At 38.3% G+C, this 6,006-nt stretch overlaps 1 long non-coding RNA gene across 3 annotated transcripts in view; it reads left to right on the top strand.

Moving 5' to 3' along the window:
- The first annotated feature begins 323 nt into the window (after window positions 1-323).
- LOC137636621 (uncharacterized) overlaps window positions 324-6,006 on the top strand; it is a 32,181-nt gene continuing 26,498 nt past the window's right edge. The window contains exon 1 of one of the 3 annotated variants that reach the window (XR_011043173.1): window positions 324-612. This is a non-coding gene — a long non-coding RNA (uncharacterized lncRNA). The remainder of the gene's footprint in view (window positions 613-6,006) is intronic. The other 2 variants (XR_011043171.1, XR_011043172.1) reach the window with 2 other exon arrangements.

Raw genomic sequence — 6,006 nt, 5'->3', positions numbered from 1 at the left:
AAGTAATTTTATCTTTTAATATATCCGTCCTATATTACTCTATCCACAAAATATTATTATTATTATTATTATTATTATTATTATTATTATTATTATTATAAGAAACACTAAGGGAGAATTAATGAAAAAAGACTATAAAATATCTTGAGATTAGACTATAAAGAGTTACTCAAGTTAAATTCATATAACATTAAAAAGAATAAACTCTAAAATACGTCCCAAGATTACTAGAAGAGCCGTTGTAAAGATGAACCTGAAAGGTGGGACAGGTTGAAGTTTGAACCAGGCTCAGGCGCTCACTGGAACCAGGGTTGCCAGTTTGGCCTTTTTTCCGGCCAAAAAAAAAACTCAAATTTGACCTTTTGTATTTAAATAGGTTGGCCTTTAGTAATATGAAAAAAGCCGAGCCTTAAATACTACATTTTTGACCTTTTTCTATTAATGGGTTGACCTTTTAAAGCCTCTGTTGATTAGAAATTGACCTTTTCTCATTTAGAAAACCTGGCAACCCTGACTGGAACTGTCAGTCAGTCAGTCTGTGAAAACAGTGAAATACGGAAGGTTTTAATTCCACTTTCTTATGCCACGTGTCCTGCCAAAAAATTCCATTATGTAAGTGATTTCCTAATATTTTTGGATGGTATACATACATACCATCCATATTGTCAAATAAGTGTTGTATACATAATGTATGAAATTGTGACAACAAGGCCTGTTCCTTCTATATCGTATCTATTTAAATTTGCATGAATGTCTTGTCAAAGGTGTCTTAGTTCGTGCTTTAGTCATGTCAAATGAAACTCGCCATTTTTAATTATTAATGTGAATTATCCAGTGGGAAGTAACCCTATATGGCCACGGGTAGCCATTTCAGTAAAGCCCATTTTTATGGACCGTACATTGTCACTCGCTGTAGAAACTTTTTATTAAATTTATTATACATTTTATTTTTAGTATATCAATTGTAAACTACCAGATGATAAATTTATTATGAATATTGATACAATATAAGAGATTTGATTTCATTTGAGTTTGCCTCCAAATGTTTAAATTGAGAACCCTTTTATTAAAAAAAAAATTAAATTATTTTTATTAAAATTATAATTACAATTATTAAAATTAATTGCTGAGCCATAACCCTAGTGGGAAAAGTTGGATACTATAAACCCAGGGGCTCCAACAGGGAAAATACCCCAGTGAGGAAAGGAAATAAGGAAAAAATAGAATATTTTAAGGTATTTCTAAAGTATGTTACTGTTAGCTTAGTGGATATGTTCTAACCTCCTGTAGGATACTCCCTACCTAACCCTACTTCATTTGCCGTGTGTCCTTTACCATAAGGGATCACTGAAATCATATTAGAAATCATAGAAGAACACGAATTAGTAGCAAGGGTAGAATGTGAACTGTGTGGGGGCAGAAACTGAAGACCTCTCTCATTTCATTCTTTACTGTCCAGACCTTAGCGACGATAGAATGAAAATAATAAAACTACAGGGTTGTTGTGGCCGGTGTGGTAACGTCCCCGATTGGTGAACTGGAGAGGCGAAACTGAACAGAAACTTTAATTTCTAGCCAAATACATGAACCATATATTTATCCTACACTTATCCTGTGTTTTAAGCATTTCTGACATTGATTATTGGGGCAAACCACCCATTCATGAGTTTTTGGACCACCCTTGTACAAAGACAATTACAGGGGACACCAGTCAGAAACTGGGTTTTTTTGGGGGGGGGGTGAGGAAAGGCCATAAATGAGTGATTTGCAGCAATAATAATGGTCAGAAATACAAAATTTATTTCATCATTTTCCAATCTTTCAAACAGTGATATTCCCATAAACCACCTTAGCTTTCTCATCTCTGTTCTATCTGTTCTTTATCCATGTGGGTGATTATTTATGTGATATGTCTTTTGAACAGGAACAGCTATGCTGTACATTTTAGGGAGCAGAATTATAAATATTGAATAATTGTCGTCGCCAGAATCTTAGATTTTGCGAAGGTTATGGATTCCCTCTGGCGTTGTTTGTTTCTGTGCAATTTTACACACCCTCTTAATGAGAGAATGCCTTGATGAAGTCATTAAGCTTCAGCACGGCATTTAATTCCCGTGCTGAAACTTGGTGACGGGCAAGAGGGCTCTCGAACTTGGGGAAATTGCTCCCCCAGTTCGAATCTAAATTTCTCTCTTTTACCTTTTTCTTTTTCTCAATACTACTTCAACCTTATCCTAATTTCACAAACTTTCTTTAGTCTTGCTTTCCAAACTCTATGAGAAAAATTTCCCTCATATGTGTATATAATATGTACATATATATTTATTCATTTTTTTTTCTTTTCTCCTATGGCTTGGATGTTTTCACATCCATTGTAGCCCCGGCGGGGATGTTCATACATCCTTTATTGCTGCCTGCTTTGATGAGTGGGAGGAGGTATCACGGTTGGGAGGTGTTTGCATTCAAAGCTATATATGAGAGTATTGGATGATTTCAGCCATCCCGAAGATGGTTTGGACCTTTTTGGCGGAACTATTCTCAAGTGTTGGGTCTTCGGAATCCAGGGGGATCCAATGCTTGGGGTAGGACTCTCGGCTTTTGGCCGGAAGCCCGTCATTATAGATATGGGGAGGATGATTCCATAATTTCTTGGTCTCAGTCCTAACAGGCGGGTTCAGCTTACACCTGTGCCTCTATATCTGTTTTGATGCTATCCTTCGGGTAGGGTATGGAGTGGACCATCTGGGAAGTATACTCTCATTGTGCCGATAGTAGAGAGTGCAAATTTCCTTTCCGACGCGTGATGGCCTAACATTCTCGAGCAGGTACATCAAACTAACTCTTTTCCCTCTCTTTACTATTATGGATTCTTTAAGGAACGAACCCCCATCCCCTGGATACGCTGACTCTCCCCCGGCACTGTTGACGACCTCTGCTAATGTGATAAGGGATAGCTCTGTTGATGACCTCGGAACGGGAAAGGACCATTCTACTGATATTTCTAAATCGAGTAATTTGGGTAACACGAGGAAACTTCGAATCCTCCATGTTACACAAATTTCAATAGAAACAAATTATGATGATCTATGTAAAGCATTTGAATGCTATGGATGCATAAAAGAAATAAGGATGAAACTTGAAGCTGAAACTTGGGATTCATGGATATCTTATAGTAGTTATGACGAAGCATTTAGTGCAATAAGTAATTTGAATAATATTAAAATTAATAACTTGAATGTCGCGGCTGCTCTCTGCGATAAGGTACCAAAAGATTTAGATGTGTACAGGCCTGCCGATTGGTTGGAAAAAGGCACAGATTTAGTCATGCCCTCCCAGAGAAATCCAAAACCACCGATGTGGCTTATAGCTGAATCAAAGGGGGTTACAGGGAATTATTTTAAAATATGCAAATTGATTCAGAAAAAAGTAGGAACTATTGCACCAGGCGATATATCTCGTTTCGGAAAAAATAGTTTCCTTATCCATGCCAAATCCAGTACACAGTCGGTAATATTGTCCAATATGAAAATAAATAATGATGACATTAAGTTAGATGTCAAACCCCACCTAAATTTTAGCTACGGAAGGGGCGTAGTTTTTAACAGAGACCTATATGATTTTACAGAGGAGGAGATACTGGCCATGTGTCCATTAAATGTTTGGAAAGTTCATAAAGTCCCAGGTACATCAATGATAATCCTTACGTTCCAGGATGCTGATGTACCTTTTCACATTATTATCGAGAACGAAAGGATTAAAGTAAGACCCTTCAAGCAGAAGCCATTGCAATGCTTTAATTGTTTTAAATTTGGGCACCCGTCCAAAGTTTGCAAAAATGAGAAGATGTGTGGTATTTGCTCCAAATCTTACCATGGAGAGTGTGCACTTGGAGCCAGGTGTTTAAATTGCAGCTCGAATCACAAATCCACAGACAAGATTTGCGAGCTATATAAGTTGGAGGAAGCTGCCCTCAACAAATCAAACTTAGAACACATAAGTGTGACCCATGCCAAAAGACTATTAAATAAATCAAATACATATGCTAAGGCATTAAAATCAAACCAACCTAGCACTGCCAATAGCTCAAAAAAAAGTATACTATCTGACAAAATGTCAAATAACGAGGTAACCTTATCACCTCCTGAGGCTTTACCACGGTGTATTAACACTAGGTCATTGCCCATTGCTGTACAGCCTTCAGCCGCCATTACAAAAAGTAATACAAACCTCTCTCAGGCCATGTCCTTGCCTGATCTGATGGAGGTTCCACTTAAGACTAACTTACCTGATGCACCTGTTGTGGGAAAGGTGCAAAAACCTCGAATCCCACCATCTATTAATCGCAAAAGAGAGAGACCTCCATCTCTCTCTCCACCCTCCATTAGAAACGTTAAGGTTATGACATCAAATAAATTTGATGTTTTGTCTGTTGATGTTTCTAATGAACCAGAAGATGGACTGAATAAATCAGAAATTCAAGTTGAGGTCCACCATCCACCTCAACAAATAGATAAAAAGAATACAAAGAAAATCACCAACGTTAAACCCAACATAACAAGACCACCTCTGAAGAAACATACTGGTAATAATGTTACATTAAAAACTGCTAATGGGAAGACCTCATCCAAGATGTCTTCCAGAAATAATCCATAGTTTTCTCCTCCATTTTGCAATGGAACTGTCAGGGTTTGAGGGCGAAATATGAAGAACTTAAGCTCCTAATTCATGAGCATTCCCCCATAATTGTATGTCTACAGGAAAGTATGCTTGATTCTAACACTCCTAGTCCTCGAGAGTATGTTAGCTATAGAACACCATATAATCAACAAGCAGGGAGCCATGGCGGAAGTCTCATGTACATTCGTCGAGATGTTCCCCAAATACCCATGTCTATACGTACAACCCTGCAGGCAGTTGTTGTACAAATTGATATAGGGAGAAAATATACAATATGCTCTCTGTACTTACCTCCAAATGATAATATTTTATATGATGATTTAGCAGAGGTCATTCAACAACTCCCTCAACCTTTTCTCTTACTGGGAGATATGAATGGTAGACATCCTTTATGGGGTGATGTTTTGGCCAACACAAGGGGCAATATTATCTCATCAATTGTGGAGAATGAGGATGTGGGGCTCCTTAATACAGGAGAGCCCACACACTTTCATGTTCAGACAGGTACTTTGTCATGCATTGACCTTTCAATTGCAAGCTCTAACTGCCTTCTTGATTTTGATTGGAGGACATTAGATGATTGGCATACTAGTGATCATGCACCAATCATTATAAACACCAACAAGGGTCCGCCTTTGCAAAGATCGCCACGTTGGAATCTAGACAAGGCAGACTGGGTTAAATTTTGTGAGCTAAGTGAAATCGAAGGGAGAGCAGAACAGTTTGAAAGTGTTGATGATGCCATAGACCTACTGAATGGAACTCTTCATACAGCAGGAGTCAATTCAATTCCCAAAACAACAGGGTTATTCAAACGACGACCAGTCCCGTGGTGGTCTTCAGAACTAACTGCACTCCACAGAGCCACAAGAAGATCTCTAACACGATTGCGTAGACGCAGAACTGATGAGAATTTAATAATGTACAAGAAATGTAGAGCACAGTTCCGTCGTGCCATGAAAGAAGCAAGGCGCCAGTCATGGATGTCTTTTGTTTTCTCCATTAACAGTAGAACACCACCATCTTCTGTGTGGAGGAAAGTAAAAAAGATAGCTGGCAAATTCACCCCCAACCCACCACCAGTGTTGAGGGTGAATGGCCAGTATGTAACTGAAGCAAATGAAGTTAGCAATGCCCTGGCTAATCATTTTTCAAATGTATCCAGCAAGTGTGAAGGAGCCCCTGGTCACCAGTATAGGAGCACTGAAGAAAAGAAAATTTTAAATTTTGCAACAAGAAGGGAAGAATCGTATAATTCTCCTTTCACTGAAAGAGAATTTGATTCCGCACTTGCTCATTGCAACGATACAGCCCCTGGACCCGATGGAA

Source organism: Palaemon carinicauda, unplaced genomic scaffold, assembly GCF_036898095.1.
Source record: "Palaemon carinicauda isolate YSFRI2023 unplaced genomic scaffold, ASM3689809v2 scaffold343, whole genome shotgun sequence".
In the NCBI taxonomy this organism is placed as follows: Eukaryota; Metazoa; Arthropoda; class Malacostraca; order Decapoda; family Palaemonidae; genus Palaemon; species Palaemon carinicauda.
The sequence above is the reverse complement of the archived record's forward strand: the minus strand, read 5'-3'. Positions and strand labels throughout refer to the sequence as shown.